The sequence below is a fragment of the Wolffia australiana genome, chromosome 20 (genome assembly GCF_029677425.1).
Source record: "Wolffia australiana isolate 7733 chromosome 20, ASM2967742v1".
Taxonomy (NCBI): domain Eukaryota; kingdom Viridiplantae; phylum Streptophyta; class Magnoliopsida; order Alismatales; family Araceae; genus Wolffia; species Wolffia australiana.
This window is the reverse complement of record NC_135854.1, coordinates 2,444,792-2,459,509: the sequence shown is the minus strand read 5'-3', so window position 1 is coordinate 2,459,509 and position 14,718 is coordinate 2,444,792. Positions and strand designations below refer to the sequence as shown.

The 14,718-nt window shown below is 39.7% G+C and overlaps 1 non-coding gene across 1 annotated transcript; it reads right to left on the bottom strand.

Annotated features, from left to right (window-relative positions):
• Window positions 1-467: 467 nt before the first annotated feature.
• On the bottom strand, window positions 468-568 carry LOC144716366 (small nucleolar RNA R71). Its single transcript, XR_013584889.1, has one exon. It is a non-coding gene; the product is annotated as a small nucleolar RNA R71 (small nucleolar RNA).
• Between the last annotated feature and the right edge of the window lie 14,150 nt (window positions 569-14,718).

Sequence of the window (14,718 nt, the reverse complement as noted above, 5' to 3'; positions counted from 1 at the left end):
AAGGTATAAAGCTTGTGGAAGAATAGAAGAAGAGGTGACTTAACCAAAGCACTCATTTCCACATTCATCAATCACAAAGCAAGATTAAGAGAAGCAAAGCATGGCAGAAGGACATCCCCATCAAGATAGAAGGAGAACAATGCTAGATAGATCAACACCATCAGGGAGCATAAGGCAAACTGCTATAAATATAAATGTGGGAGAAGGAGTCATGTTCAGGTATGACAATGCCTTAATAAATTTTTTACCTGAATTCAATGGTCATACTTCACATAATCCTTTAGAATTTTTAGATGACTTCCATATCAGATGTTCTTCTCAAAATGTACCAGGTCTATCTACTGAAGCTTTAAAAATGGAGTATTTTCCATTAACTTTAAAAGACAAAGCTTTTGCATGGTATCAAAATTTAGGCATTACATTTAGATCTTGGGAAGAAATGCAGAATAAGTTTTTACAAAAATTTTATAGAAGAGAAATTTATAATTTTCATTATCATGAAAATGAGGCATTTAGTGAGGCATGGGAAAGATTTAATGATTTAATTAGAAAATGTCCTCATCATGGTAGTGAAAATTGTCAATTAGCTCAAATATTTTATGAATCATTGTCGGATTTCATGAAAAATAAAGTAAATCTAGCTACTGGAGGAACTTTATATACTGCTTATGAAGATGTAGTTTTTGATATGCTAGAAACAGTAGCAGAAACTGACTTGCAGGAAATAGGAGCAAACCACAATAGAAGGAACTCACAACCAAAGAGAGGAGGTTATTTGCAGGTCAACATCAAAGAATCAGAATTACATGCAGGAATCAAAGAGACCAACCGGAAATTTGAAGAGCTAACCTCAACTTGCAGCAATTACATGCAGGAATCAAATGCTTTTCTAAATAATAATTCTCCTATTGTTAAAGCTAAAATCTGCTCTCTCTGTTTCAGCAAGGATCATGAGGATGGAGCTTGTCAGCCCATAGAGGAAGAGGTTAATGCATTCAATCAACAACAACCTTCTTGGGCTGGACAGAAGAGAAACAACTACAATGCAGAAAGCTTCAACCAAGGAAATAAACTGCAATTTCAACCAAAACTCCAGTTTCAGAATCGACCTCAATAACCCTATCAGGTTCAATCACAAACCCTTCAGGATTTTTCTTCACTAACTCCTGTGATTTCAGGTATGATAGAAAAACAGAATCAAAAGCTTAGAACAGAGATGGAAATGCGGATGCAAATGATGATGGACTTTCAAACAAAGCAAATGCTAGAATCTCAAGAGCAAACCAGAAAATTGCTAGAAAGCTTCTGAATGGGATCACTTGAACATGGAGGTAAAGGAGTTGACTATAACTCCCAACAAGGTCGATTTCCAACTCAACCTAGTATAAATCCTTGTAATTTATTCCATATAGAAAAGTCGTTTCCTGAAGAAGAGAATCATGAGGATCTTGAAATTTTGGCAATTTCAAGACTGAGAAATGGAAAAGAACTTCCAGATCCTCATGTGTCTTTAAAAAAGTTTAGAAATGAAAATGAGTATGAGGATGAAGAAAAGGAGCTTTCTCATAAGAAAGAGCCTTTACCTTCAACTAATGCTCAAGACATTCCTTATCCCTCTGCTCTAAACAGAAAGAAGCCTGCTTGTAGAAAATTTCAAGCAAGCCACCATGTCAGTAGCTGTAGAAGATATGATTAAGTGTGCCCCCTCATTAAAAAAATATCATAAGGATTCATGTACTAGTGGAAAGCCTAGAAAATTAGTGAAATTATCAGAAAATGCTTCCAGTATTTTGAATTCTATTCCTATAAAAATGAGAGATCCAGGAGCTCCATTTATTACTTGTAAGATTGGAGGAAAGATATTTTCTAGAGTTTTATTAGATACTGGAGCCAGCATTAGTATTATCCCTACAACATTATATGAAGAATATGGATTTGGAGAATTAGAAGAAATTAGCATGGATTTATTACTAGCTGATGGAACAGTTAGACAACCTGAGGGCAAATTGATGGATATCATGATTAATGTGGAGAATTGTGAAATTCCTGTAGATTTCATTGTTACAGATGTGGAAGTTAAAGGAGATATCAGTTTAGCTCGCATCATTTTAGGAAGACTATTTTTAGTGACAGCTAGGAAAATCATGGATTGGGATAAAGGGACTGTTGAATTTAAGATAGGGAATGAAAGAGTTAAGATTGATATTTCTAAAATGATAAAATGCCCATTGGGAAGCAATGAGGAATTAAAATTTTGTGAAGAAGAAAATGAAGATATTGAGGCAATGGAGGAGTACCTATTGAGTATAGGAGAATTGGATTCAGAAGAAGTGGATAAAACCACTTCAATAGAAATTCCCTTGGAATTAAAACCTTTACCATCTTCTCTTAAATATGCCTATTTAGATTCCATGAAGACTTTACCTGTGATTATATCTGCATCTCTTACCCAAACCCAAGAAAAGGATTTACTTAGGGTTCTTAGAGATCATAGGAAATCCTTAGGATGGACATTTGATGACATAAGGGGGATACCACCTTCCATCTGTGAGCATCGAATATTGTTGGAAGAAGAATCTAGACCATGTAGAGAGCACCAGAGAAGGCTAAATCCTTACAAGAGAGAAGTCCTTGAGAAAGAAATTTTGAAATGGTTAAAAGCAGGGATTATTTATGCTATATCTGATAGTGAATGGGTAAGCCCAGTTCATATGGTACCAAAGAAATCTGGAATAACTGTAGAGGTAAATGAGAAAGGAGAAGAGGTTCAGAAATGATTACCCATTAGATGGAGAGTATGCATAGATTATAGGAAACTCAATAAAGCTACTAAGAAAGATCATTACCCATTACCCTTTATTGATCAAAGTTTAGAAAAACTATCAGGGCAAAATTTTTTCTGTTTTCTTGATGGATATTCAGGATACAATCAAGTTAATATTCATCCTGAAGATCAAGAGAAAACAACATTTACTAGTCCTGTAGGAACTTATGCTTTCAGGCGCATGCCTTTTGGTTTGTGTAATGCTCCAGCAACATTCCAAAGGTGCATGAATGCTTTATTTTCAGACTTAGTAGGAGAATGTTTAGAAATATTCATGGATGACTTTTCTGTCTTTGGGAGTACATTTGAAAATTGTTTATTAAATCTCACTAAAGTATTGAAAAGGTGTATTGAATCTAACCTTGTACTAAGTTGGGAAAAATATCATTTTATCGTGCAGGAGGGAGTAGTGCTGGGACACTTGGTAAGCCATCATGGACTGGAAGTGGACAAGGCAAAAATAGAGATCATCTAGGGCCTGCCACCTCCAACAAATCTAAAAACCCTTAGGGGTTTCCTCGGCCATGCAGGTTTCTACAGAAGGTTCATTTTAGATTTTGAAAAAATTTCAAAACCTCTTACGAATCTTCTGTCATCTAAAAATAATGATTTTGAATTAAATGTTGAGGCAAAAACTGCTTTTGAAAAATTAAAGGAAGCACTCATACAAGCACCCATCTTGCAAGGTCCTGACTGGACCTTGCCATTTGAATAGATGTGTGATGTTTTAGATTATGTTGTAGGAGCAGTTTTAGGCCAGAGAAAAAATAAGAAACCTGTGGCTATTTATTATGCTAGTAGAACCTTGATGGATGCACAACTTAATTATACCACTACAGAAAAGGAATTAGTAGCAATTATATTTGCTTTAGAAAAGTTTAGATCTTATCTTTTAGGAAGTAAAATAACTGTATTTTCTGATCATGCAGCAATTAAATATTTGTTATCAAAGAAAGAAGCTAAATCTAGATTGATTAGATCGGTCCTATTACTCCAGGAATTTGATTTAGAAATCAAGGATAAAAAAGGGTGCAAAAATGTAGTTGCTGATCATCTATCTAGGATAAGTGGTACCCAACCAACTTTAATAGATGATTATTTTCCTGATGAACATGTTCTAACAGCACAAGGAACAGAGCTTCTGATGCCGAACGTCGTCAAGACATCGTCCGGTCGGCACCGAGGGTAGCGGCTCGGTATCGAATCAGGATCTCGATTGGACGACGACGTTCAGTGTCGTCCAACCAATGCAGATGGACAGGTATAAATGATGACGATGATGCATGAAAGTCCTACTGTAGTACGTGCGTGCGCCGAAGTGCGGTGTTGTCGTTCCAGAGATTGACGGGGTCGCTTCTGTGAGGTCAGACGGACCTCCCGAACCTCACCCGAGATGGTCGAGGGTGAGTACGTCGTCGAACGGGGATATCCCGCTAGTATGCTCACACGCGTGGGGTGAACCCGACTCGTACTGGGCAGGTAAGACTCTCATGTAGCTAGTCGTTGTTTTCTCAACCCATCTCACTCTCACCTACGTCTAACCCGAGCGCGGAGGAGGCGAATCGAAAGTGCACTAAAGTAAGCAAGAGACGTAAAGAGCAGTGGAGTAGGGGTACCTTCATCGCGTTGGCGACAAATATCTCTGTTCAGGAGTTCCGGAGAAACAACAGGGGACACAGACATTGGTTGGGGGTGCGGACGGTGGCGAGGTGTCAACGGAGCAGCTGGGGTGATTTAGCGGGTGCTGGATGCAGAGCGAGTGTCGACGTCGGCGTGCGGTTAGACCGGGCGCGGACGAGGGCGATCGGTGGAGCGGCGCGGTGATTGGGCCTTGCTCGAGAGTGGCGCGGCCACCAGGCGCTGCGTGGGCGTCGGGCGCGGACTGGCGTAGCAACACGGTGCAAGGCAGGAGGCACTGGGCGCGGCCACAGCAGGCGGGCGTGTAGACGCAAGCGCCCCCGGTTGTGGACGCGCGCGGCTACCCAGGCGTGCAGGTCGACGGCCGAGGGGCGGACTCGCGTGGGCGATGGCGTCCGCGCGCGCATGTTGCAACTCACGCGGCGCGAACAGTCGACAGCTCGCGCGGTGCAGGGAAGCGGCTGCGGCGTGAGGGAACGGCGAGCGACGACGGCTGAGTCGGCGAGCGGCGGTGCGCGTGGTATCGGCGAGGAAAGGTGTGAGAGCGGCGGGAGACGGTGCGAGGCCGGCGGCGGTGGCGTGAGAATGGCGATCGGAGCCGAGGAATACCGAGCGCCGACTTGGGAACAGCGAGCGGCGGCGCGAGATGGCGAGCGGAGGCATGGGCACGGTGAGCGGCGGCGCGGGTACGGCGAGCGGTGACCGTTATCTTCTTCTCCTCCTCCCTTTTTCTTTTTATTCTTCTTCCCTCTCTTCTTCCTTCTTTTTCTTCTTCTTCTTCTTCCTTCTTCTTCTTTCTTCTTCTTTCTCTCCTCCACGAACGTGACTCTTTAACTTCTAAAACGTTATAACTTCATAGAAAATTCAAGAGTGAGTTTGGGGGGCGCCCATCTCTCCCTTATATAGGAAAGGTGAAATGGGCCCCTAAACTACAAAGGGGAAAAAGGAAAATAAAAGGGCTTGTAAGGTCCACTAGGTAGGTGGGAGGAGAAGATATCCTCATATGGGTTCTTCCCCTCACTACAATGGCAAAATGATAAAGAAGAAAAGCGGTGAAAAGGAAACAAGAAACAAGTAAGTCAAACGCTCCGAAGGTGGCGTGTCTTCACGCCGAATATCTGAACCCGGGGTTGCGCGTCGATGTTGTGGCTCGTCGTGTCGGCTGGACACGTGTCGGTGGCGGGCTTGATGACGGTGTTGGCTCCTCGCATGATAACCCTGCGGTGTCAGACGGTGCCGCGCCATCACTTCCTTGGTTTGCACATATTGTGAATTTTATTGTTTCTGGAAAAATACCTACAAGATGGACATCACATGAAAGAAAGAAACTTATCAAAGACAGTAGATTCTATTTTGGGAGGAGCCAGAGTTATTTCATCAAGGAATCGATCAAATCTTAAGAAGGTGTGTACCAGAAACAGAGCATAAAAGTATTTTGGAATTTTGTCATGCAAAACCAGGAGGAGGACACTACTCTGCTAAGGTAACAGCTCATAAAGTTTTAGAATCAGGAATTTTCTGGCCTTCTTTATTTTAAGATGCTCAAAAATTTTACACCACATGCTTAGTATGTCAAGCCTCGATTAATATTAATAAGAGAGACCGTATGCCTTTAAAGCCTATTCTAGTAGTAGAAATCTTTGATTTATGGGTAATAGATTTTATGGGGCCATTCCTAAACTCTTATGGTTATGAGTATATTTTGATGGCAGTTGATTATGTGTCAAAATGGGTAGAAGCTATACCTACCAAGACCAATGATAGTAAAGTAGTGGTGAATTTTGTAGAAAAGAATATCTTTTATAGATATGGGTGTCCTAGAGCTATAATTAGTGATGGAGGTTCTCATTTTACAAATTATGATTTCAGAAACCTTTTGAAGAAGTTTGGAGTACATCATCGAGTCACAACTCCTTATCACCCTCAAGCTAATGGTCAGGTAGAGTTGAGTAATAGAGAGGTTAAGAAAATACTTAGAAAAATAATACGTCCTGATGGGAAAGATTGGTCAAAGAAACTTGAAGAGGCATTATGGGCTTATAGGACAGCTTATAATACTCCATTAGGAATGTCTCCCTTTCTAATGATTTACGGAAAAGCTTGCCATCTACCATTAGAATTAGAACATAAAGCTTTGTGGGCAATTAGGAGGCTTAATGTTTCTTTGGATAAAGCAGGAAAGTATAGAATATTTCAATTACATGAGCTGGAAGAAATTAGGAATGAAGCATATGAGAATTCTAGAATTTATAAAGCCAAAATGAAAGCATTTCATGATAAAAATCTTAGGAGAAGGGTATTTGTAGAAAATCAGAAAGTTTGGCTTTATAAGTCAAGGTTGAAATTATTTCCTGGAAAATTAAAGACTAGGTGGGATGGACCTTTTATTTTCAAGGAAGTCTTTGAGAATGGAGCAGTTGTAATTATAGATCCCCAATCTCAAAAATGCTTCGCAGTAAATCGACAAAGACTTAAGCCCTATTTGCAAGATGAGGATTTACATGGACCTATCAATATACCTCTAGATAAATCTCCAAATAATGCTAGCATGGTTTAGTTTTTATTGTTTTCTTTCCTTTTTGTTTTGTTTTCTTTCATTAAGTTTGCAGGTTTAATTAACCAAAGCATCAACTGAATAACGGATCAGACAACATCTTCACCAACTTGACTCAATCCACTATCTCCACAAACTCCACATCCTCGGTTAGTTTTCTCTCTCTCTGATTGTTTCAATTATATTAATCATAAGCATGTAGGAACACGACATGTTTTAAAGAGGGGGGGTATCATAAAATTATTTCTCTGAAGAAGGATGATGATCTCAGTTGATATTTAAGTAATGATAGATCGAGTACTTAAAATCTTGTCAAGGATGTTTGGAGTTAAAAGACTTGACAGCCAAAGTAAACCCAAGGTGAAATTAGCCTAACTAAGTGCATGGATGTTCATACTAGTTTGATTTCACAATTCTTATCATTATATTTCTCTCACCTTATCACCCACCTCAGGTTGAGTTCACACTTACATGCATGAAAATTTTCGCTTTAGTGGAGGGAAGGGCTAGTGTTGACTCAAAGGCAGTATTAAATACTGATGTGAGTGAAGCTCCCTAAGCTATAGAGGGATACAAAACCTCTTTGGGGAAATAAGCTGCCGATCTACTAAGGACAGCATATGGGTGGTGGATAAGCGCCACTAAAAATTTAGAAATAAAGAAAAGTTGCACAAAGTTGATATGTCATCCCAAAAAGGACAAAAATGCAGAGAAATGTGCAATAAAAGAAAAGTGGAAAAGCTGTCTCCCATATGTTTGAGCCGATTATATTATAGACGTTAGTAAGGAGAAAATACTAGCACTGCTCTCCATGCCCTGTTCAGTAATGCGTTTGGGGTGTTAACTCAACCTTATCCCATATATATGTACTTATATGTATTTTATAGATCAGAAGTGCATTTAGTTTTGGTTAAGGCTGAAATATATCTTTTGGGAAGTTGTCTGAAAGCTGACCATGTTCGATTGACAAAGGATTTCTCTTGATGAGCTAAAAGCAGGAGCTATCAAAAACAAGGAATCAATGATTGATCATCATTTCTCTTTACTTTTGTTTCATTACTATGGGACTAGTAATGATCTAAGTTTGGGGGGTATTTGATGAACATAGTTTTATCATAAATTATGCCATCATTTACGCATATATATTATCATGAAATGACAAGAGTTTATGTTTTATTGCTCATTATACGTTTCTTTTGACTAACCCCACTTGATTCTATGAATCAAGTGGATTAGATCTCATCTTGGTTTAAATGAGTACGAAATTGATATGGAGATAGTATACATGGGCGAAAAATGAATCAAGGAAGGGCGCTTGGACCAAGTCAAAATGGCGGTTATGGAGCAACATACACCAAGTCAAGTGGCAGTTATGGAGATCAATATGGACCATTCAAAGCTCCAAGCAGTTAGAGAGAAGAAATATTATAAATAATATCTCAAAAACAATGTGTAGGTTGTCTAGAAATTTCGTTGGGAGAGTAAAGTGTTGTTTGTTCTCAAAGTTCTATAGACCCTCTATTGTTGATGAACAATTGAGTTGAGTGAAGGAGCAAAGCTGAGAAGATTCTAAGGAGGAGGATCATTTCCAAGCAGATCAGGGGTGTGACACAAGGTAAATGTGATTTCTTAGAATTCAGTAATTGCTTAATCATTCTTTTTTTTAAGAGAGATTTAGTTGGGTTGGAAAGTACAGGATTGTAACTTTCTAACTTATCCAACCAAATCTGTTCAATATTTATCATTTCAATATCATTGTGAGACAAGCAGATCTAAGACTTTGTCGAAATTTCGACAAAGCATTAGATTTTTGTATTGCAGCGCACGGTAGCGGCGCTACGCGCGCAGCGCACTGCATCGCCGCTACGCACGCAGCGCACACCAGCGCCACTACGCGCGTGACAGAACACATTTGTATGGTCGTTGACTACAAAAATTAATTCATACAATTATGTGTCAAATGTGTAAAATCCGAACTCACTTAAGATAATTGATTAGTTAGTATATCAGCAAGAACGGGTCGAATCCACAGAGAGCTAGTGTTTAGAACTACGATCTAGGAATCCTGATTTTGGATTTTTTGCGAGATCAGAGGATGAACCTATAAATGAGATGAAACAATCTGTCCCTCAAATTCAAATTGTGTGTGACAAAAAAACGGGATTACCGCAGGAAGGAGAGGGAATGTGTGATGCCGAATTGCGAGCTAATTGCTATTCTAGTTCTAATTAGAATGCTAAAATGATCATATTAAACGTTCTCCAGATGATTTTCTCACCGTTTACCCTTCACAGTGCACACTCCCAAGCGGCGTCACTGCTCTTAACGGAAATTTACTACGATGAAAGGCAACGGTAATTTGACCATCACAAACGCACGTACTTGGGGTTTCTGAGCCTGTCGGAGGGGTTTTTCGCCTCCAATCAGTGCTGTTGGACGCCAAGGGTCACCGTCTTCGCTGGACTTCTCAACTTCTCAAGACTCTTTTTGAAATCTCAAGACTATTCGATAGTTCTCAAACAAAGGGGGACCCCTTACATCGTCTCCAAATGCCAAGTTTATAGTTCATTTTTTAGGGCGTGAGTAAGGGAGCGTGAAAAGACTATATTGCCCAGTTTACAGTTTTAAGGCTTGAGTGATTGAACTTGAAAGGATGAGACTGCCCCCCTTGATCTTCAGCTCCACAGTCCTTCCCAATCGTGAGACCTGGTCTCTGGTCGACCAATCATAACCCTCCGAGCCCTCTCTCTCTCCTCGTTCTACTCGATTTTGGGCTCAGAAAGACCTGAAAGGATAAAAGAGAATCCAGAATAGTCATAGAATCATTATAAGCACTAATTTAGTCATTTTAGAACATCACGTCATAGAATCATTATAAGCACTAATTTATCATTTTAGAACATGATATCACGTGTATAATGGAGTTTTGATTAAGCTGAATAGGTAAAAAGTGCATGATTAGGTGTCTACATTGAGTGTTATCAGCGCGCAGCGCATAGCCGCACGCCACGACACGTGCAGCGCCGTGCGTCGCTACGCGTGCAGCGCACGGCCGCGCGCCGCGACACGCGCAGCGCCGTGCGGCGCTATGCGCGCAACGCACGGCCGTGCGCCACGACACGTGCAGCGCTGGGCGTCGCTACGCGCGCGCAGCGCGCCGCCGCGCACGCGCCCGCATGGCGCACAGCACGCGCCGCGGCCGCAGCGCACAGCACCACGCCGCTACGCGCAGCGCCGAGCACCGCTACGTGCACAGCGCACAGCACCGCGCCGCTACGCGCAGCGCCGGGCTCCGCTACGCGCGCAGCGCACAGCAGCGCGCCGCTACACGCAGCGCACGGCGTGCGCCTCAGATAGGACTGGACTTAGACTAAGTCCAGATCTATCTGAGGTAATAATTCAAATTTTGAATTATTAAATCTTTAAACTCCTATTTAAGATAATTAAATCTTTATTTAATTATCAAATTTTCATGTAAATATATGATAGAGGTACCGATAAAGATAGAGACAGATATAGAGATAGGCATAAATATGGAAATAGAGATAGAGGTAGACATAGCAATAGAGATAGAGATAGAAATATAGATAGAGATGAAGATAGAGATAGAGATTAAGATAGCGTTTGAGAAAGGGAGAGAGAGATAAAGATAAAGATAGAGATAGAGTTTGAGATAGAGATAGGGATAGAGATAAAGATGGAGATAGAGATATACATAAACATAGAGATAGAGTTAGAGATAGAGCTTGAGAAAGAAAAATAAGAAGAGATGGTGATAATGATTGAGATGGGGATAGAGATCGAGATAGAAATAATTCTAGGAATAATGATAGAGATAGAGATAGAGATACAGATACAGATACAGATAAAGATTGAAATAGAGACAGAGGTAGACATAGAAATAGAGATAGAGATAGAGATAGCGATAAAGATAGAGATAGAGGTAGAGATAGAGATAGAGACAGAGATATAGAATGTGATAGAGATAGATATAGAGATAGAGATCAAGATAAAGATGAAGATAGAGATAGAGATAGAAATAGACCTAGAAAGAGATAGAGAACAAGATAGAAATAATCATAGAGGTAGCGACAGATATAGAGAAAGAGATACACATAAAGATTATGATAGAGATAGAGATGGTGATAGAGATCGAGGTAGTGACAGAGATAGAAAGATAGATAAAGAAAGAGATAGAGAGATAGATAAAGATAGAGATAGAGACAGAAATAGAGAAAAAGATAGAGGTAGGGATAGAGATTAAGATAGATATAGAGAGAGAGACAGAGATCGAGATAGAAATTTAGATAGAGATACCGATAGAGACGGATAAAGAGATGTTAATCGAAATAATGATAGAGATAGAGACAAATATAGAGATAGAGATAGAAGTAGATATAGAGATAAAGATAGAGATCGAGATGGTAATAGCGAGACAGATAAAGATTGAAATAGAGATCGAGATAAAGTTGAAGATAGAGATAGAGATAGAACCAGACAGAGAAAGAGATAGAGACAGAGTAGAGATAGAGACAGAGGTAGAGAAACAAATAGAGACAGATATGGAGAACAAGATATAAATAATCATAGAGGTAGCGACAGAGATAAAGAAAGCAATACACATAAAGATTGCGATAGAGATGGAGATAGCGATAGAGATAGAGATAGTGATAAAGATAAAGATAGAGATAAGAAGATAGATAGAGAAAGAGATAGAGATATAGATACAAATAGATATAGAGATAGAGATAGAGATAGAGATAGAGATCGAGATCGAGAAAGAAAAATAATCAGAGATTGTGATAAGGATTGAGATAGAGATAGAGATAGGGATAGAGATTGAGATAGAGATAGAGATAGAGATTGAGATAGAGATAGAGACTGTAATAGACCAAGCGATAGAGAAAGCTATAGAGATTGAGATAGAGAATGCCATGGCGATAACGACAGGGATAGAGATACAAATAGAGACAAAGATAGAGATAGATATGGAAATAGAGATACAGATACAAATAGAGATAGAGATAGAGAGACAGATAGAGATAGAGATAGATATAGAGATCAGGATAGAGATAGAGATTAAGATAGAGATAGAGATAGAGGTAGAGATAGAGATGGAACTAAAAATAATAATAGAGATTAAGATAGAGGCTGAGATAATGATAGAGATAGAGTTCAAGATACAGATAGAGATAGTGATTGAGATAGAGAGAGATAGAGATATAGATAGAGATAGAGATATAGATAGAGATAGAGATAGAGATAGAGATAGAGATAGAAATAAAGATAGAGATAGAGATAGACATAAAGATAGAGAACAGATAGAGAAATAGATAGATATAGAGTAAAGATAGAGATAGAGATAGAGATAGAGATAGAGATAGAGATAGAGATAGAGATAGAGATAGAGATAGAGATAGAGATAGAGATAGAGATAGAGATAGAGATAGAGATAGAGATAGAGATAGAGATCGAGAAAGAAAAATAAATAGAGATAGTGATAACGATTGAGATAGAGATAGAGATAGGGATAGAGATCGAAATATAAATAACACTAGAGATAATGATTGAGATAGAGGTACAGATAAAGACAGAGACAGTGATGTCGGACGTCGTCAAGACGTCTTCCGGTTGACACCGAGGGTAGCGGCTCGGTATCGAGTCAGGATCTCTATCGGACGACGACAGTCAGTGTCGTCTGAGAATGCTAATGAACAGGTATGTAAGATGACGATGATGCGTGAGGGTACTACTGTCGTACGTGCGTGTGCCGACGAGCGGTGGATGCTGTTCCAGAGTTTGACGGGATCGCTATGAGTGAGGTCAGACGGACCTCCCGAACCTCGCCTGAGAGGGTCAAGGTCTACGTGTCGAGTGCGTCGCCGAACGGAGAAACCCTGCTAAAGTGCTCACACGTGTCGGGTGAACCCGACTCGTACCAGGCAGGTAAGACTCTCTGATGCCGGACGTCGTCAAGACATCGTCTGGTCGACACCGAGGGTAGCAGCTCGGTACCGAATTGAGATCTCGATCAGACAACGACGATCAGCGTCGTCCAATGATGCTAATGGACAGGTATAAATATATGGTGACGATGAATGCAAGAGGTCTACGTGTCGTACGTGCATGCACCGAAGAGCGGAGGTGCCGTTCTAGAGAATGACGGGATCGCTACAAGTGAGGTCAGACGGACCTCCTGAACCTCGCCCGAGAGGGTCGAGGGCGAGTACGTCGCCGAACGGGGAAACCTTTAATTTCGACATTTATCAGCATGGGGATGAATCAGTGAATTTTCTAGAATTTTCTAGAATTTTCTAGAATTTTTTACGAATTTTTAGGATTTTTATGAGATTTATTTGAAGAGGAAATGTATTTATTCTAAGGAAAAAGGTATATTTATAAGGGAAAAAAGTATTTATATCATTTTTGATCTTTGAAGGGCCTTTTTGCAAAGTTTCGTTGCAAAAAGACCCTGAAAACAGCTCTCGGTCGCCACTACTGGCGTAAAGATGTAATTTAAAATCTTCCAGGGTTTTATTACAATTATTTAATATATTTTTAATGTTTTTAGGAGAAACCAGAGGAGAGAGAGTGCGGCAGGGGCATATACACAATTACTTTTGGGCGGCGTCCAACAGCAATTTCAGTCTTTTTAAGGACTTTTCGGCAAAAAGAAGGATTCAAAATGCACCAGCCAATGAGAGAGCGACACGTCATGGCGTGGTTAAAAACGAAATGAATAAATAAATCAATTTTAAATCCAATGGATTAAATTGGTTTAAAATTGATTTATTAATAACTTTTGATACTGAAGTCCGATTGAGGTGATTTTTTTATGGATCTGTTCGTATTGATCCCCTCTTTCTATCTGCAAGGTTGAATCATTCAGATCTAGCCTACATTGACAGATAAATATTAATTACTAAACGGAGGTAAAATGGTGATTTTTACCATATAACCTAAGTATAAAAGATAAATTTCGAGAGGGGGAGCTCATTCTGGATGGTGCTCTATCACAGTTGCAAGACAGAGAGGATATCCAGCTGGGATCAACATATCTGGCATCTTTTCTTCATTGTATTTGAATTTTTAGTGTACTTTGGATGATGTTTTAGTTGAATCTCTTCATCGTTCTTTTTGAACTTGGTCTGAACTTCTAAACCGCTAGGCTTGAGCGAAATGTACAAGCCCTTACTGAGATTGAGAGGAGAGATTGAGAGATTTATTTAGCTATCCCAAATGCACATTAGAAAACTATAAGAAAGATTTAATTTTTAGGATATTAAATTACCCCTTTTATTATCTAATTGTGCAGTTACTTCTGAAGTATAAGACCTACAAAACCAACCAACTTTAATCTAAATTTCCCTCTCAACCTCTCTAATTGACCCCTTGGACCCTTTTCTTTGGATCAACGAAGCCAATTAAGAGCTCCCTATTTCTTCAATTCATCCCATCTTTTCTACCCCCCTTTCTAAATTTCTCATCCAATTAGGGTGATTTGATCTTCATTGAAGATCAAATGAAATCTAATCAGGGTTTCAAATATTTCCAGAAGAACATCAATCAGATTCCTTACAAGCTTCCCTTGGACGACACTCATACTTATCACTACACATCTTAAGTAGAGTTTTTAAAAATTTTATTGTATAAGTTAAAATTGACAACGACAAGGGTTTAAAATTCCATAAAATTAAATCCT